Raw genomic sequence first — 2790 nt, 5'->3', positions numbered from 1 at the left:
CTACTTGTTGGTAAGAGGAAACAAAAAATTAAGATTTAATAATAAAATCAATCAGTCATTAATTCGTCATGAAACAAAATTTTCATTCATTCATTATGCTATGCAGTGTCTGGGAGATTTTTTTACTCCTTTAGAGAGAATCTATTTTCCTGTGTCTGATAACAAACTCATTGGGCACCTGAGGCTGTTATTCAGTGTTATTCAGTGTTTATTTGTTTCTCTCATATATCACTTTTAAGTTCATAGTCAAAATCAGATAACTTCTGGAAATGGATTTTTTGTAGTCTCCTTCCCTCATTTCCTTTTTCATCTTTTGCTTTTTCTCAAGATCCCTGTGCCCATCCTTTATCCCATCTTTCCAGACAAAGCTATGGTCATCGGTTCAGTTTTTGGTTTTTATTCTGACATGACTTGAGTGATGTCTGATAACAAACTCACTGGGCACCTGAAGCTGTTATTCAGTGTTTGTTTCTCTCATATATCACTTTTAAGTTCATAGTCAAAATCAGATAACTTCTGGAAATGGATTTTTTGTAGTCTCCTTCCCTCATTTCCTTTTTCATCTTTTGCTTTTTCTCAAGATTCCTGTTTCCATCCTTTATCCCATCTTTCCAGACAAAGCTATGGTCATCGGTTCAGTTTTCGGTTTTTATTCTGACATGATATACTGAATCTTTGTTTCTGAGGCTTGGCTTCACTCATTTCTGACTCTCCTCTGGGGTGGTGATTGTAGATACTTCTTTTTTTTTTTGAGGTTTCAATATTTTTTCAAGTTTTTTTAAGTGATGTTAATTACAGCATTTGAAGAGGAGGATCTAATTCCACACAAAATGGAAGACTCTAAAATGTACCCATTAAACTGCTAAAAAACAAATTGAGTGGTGAGAATACAACAGAAGTCCAATTTAGATTCTGAGTGTTGTTACCATGTGATTACAATCACACAGACTCTTCTAAGCTTATAACTGGAGCTCCTGGAAGCTATTTCATACTTTGGTGCAAGGGCAAAAAAACACAACACGAGAAGGAATAAGTCCAGAATTACTGGCTTCCTCACATCCACCCTCTCCACCCCAAAATGGCACAAAAGAAACAGTGACCACACCCCGCAGACCTTTTGGTGTAAAAGAGGTGGCGATGAACTGGGGTGGGAACAGGTCATGAAGATCTGCCTAAAAAAGTCCCATTCAGGTGAGTTTATACACACCATCAAGCAGTGAGCCTCTCATCAATCAGGGTTAGGAAACCAAAGTTTGATTATCAGGAAATCACAATTTCATTCATTTACTCAATATGAATTTATAAAGTGCCTACATATTATCAGCTTCCACTTGCAGCCATTTCTAGATAAAAAAGAAAACTGGCCTCTCACAGGGGCCACCAAGTTTCCCCCAACTCTACCACTGAAAAGACCTTTTTGGAAACGGGTTTCTTCTGTACCTCTGAAAGGGTAACATCTTAAAGCTGAATCATCTTTAACCTGGAGGTCTAACATATTTAGCAATACTTGCATCCCAGACATACAACATTAAAGGATACACCAAATTCTGAAGGTAGCTATGCTGCAAAATAGTTTAAAATTGAACAATTGTACAGTATTCATTTTTGCTTGAAATTCCAGTCCTAGACCAAGCATGGGGCCACCAGCACTGACCTTCTTGAGATCCAGAAGAGCTGACAGTGTCAGTTTGATACCTGGCTTTAGGGTCTGAGTTTATCCTAAACCTATCAGGCTGGAGTTGTTGACTTTAGCCAAGAAGCAAGCGTCAGGGTCAATCTGATACTTGGCTGCTATTCTGAAGCGTATTACTGTTTCCTGCTGTCCAGACGAGACTGACAGCAGTCTCCAACTTCTTGTTCACCTTCTGGTAAATGGAGCCACCAAACTCTGTTCTGTCAGACATTAGTGTGAAGCTGGAATTCATCAGTCTTGTAGCCAACTGCAAAGTTGCTCTGAGTAACTCGGGACTTTGCAGTCTCAAAATTCATCTGGTAGTTGGCCAGCCAGCCGCTGTAACCCAGCACCAGAGCACACTGGATGGAAGGCCCAGCAATGTCGAAATCCATGTCGCAGCCCAGATTGATGTGTTCCCACTTGTACCCTGTCTTGATTTTAGCTTTTTTTCCACCAGTGTTAGGTGAGAAGGATGAATCGAAGGTCAGCTTCAGTACACGTGCAAGCTGATCTTCCACGGTAATCTCGGTGCCTAGTGTATTGTCGGTGTTCCATTTCTGTGTAAACATCAGGCCTTACTCAGTCCAACTGTACTTGGTTTCCAGACTGCCCATCACTTTGGTGGCCATAGTGTTGGCAGAGTCTGAGCTTGTATATTCCAATCCATTCTCAGATTTTGTTTTCAAATCAAGCTTTATTAAGCCAAATCCATATCCTTTGGTGAAGACATCCCTGGCAGATTTGCCAAGATTGGCATACGTGAGTGGCACAGCCATCTTCTGCTCAGAGGCGGTGGCGGCAGGCTCCGCAGCAGCTACCGATTGTAGATACTTCTGTTATTCAGAGTGGAACATCTAAGGATACATTTCCTTTCTCTAATCTGTATCAGAATATGTATATATATATTCATTAATGGTATAATCTCAAAACATTAATAATATACCAAACTAGCTCATCCCTACCATGGAAGGGCATAGAGGGGAAAAGCAGCAAGTTAATGAAAAAAGAACACAGAAAACCTGTTAAATGATTACATTATCAAACTAATAATGCTGCATAGGCCACCTATTATGATGACTATTTCCATATAGATTCAATAATGCTATATAGAATAA

General features: G+C 39.6%; 1 pseudogene; it reads right to left on the bottom strand.

Moving 5' to 3' along the window:
- Nucleotides 1-1420: 1420 nt before the first annotated feature.
- LOC100980221 (voltage-dependent anion-selective channel protein 1-like) lies at nt 1421-2475 on the bottom strand (annotated as a pseudogene).
- Between the last annotated feature and the right edge of the window lie 315 nt (nt 2476-2790).

This window comes from Pan paniscus, chromosome 10 (genome assembly GCF_029289425.2).
Source record: "Pan paniscus chromosome 10, NHGRI_mPanPan1-v2.0_pri, whole genome shotgun sequence".
Lineage (NCBI taxonomy): Eukaryota > Metazoa > Chordata > Mammalia > Primates > Hominidae > Pan > Pan paniscus.
Note: the sequence above shows the minus strand (reverse complement) of the source record. Positions and strands in the feature narration are given on the sequence as shown.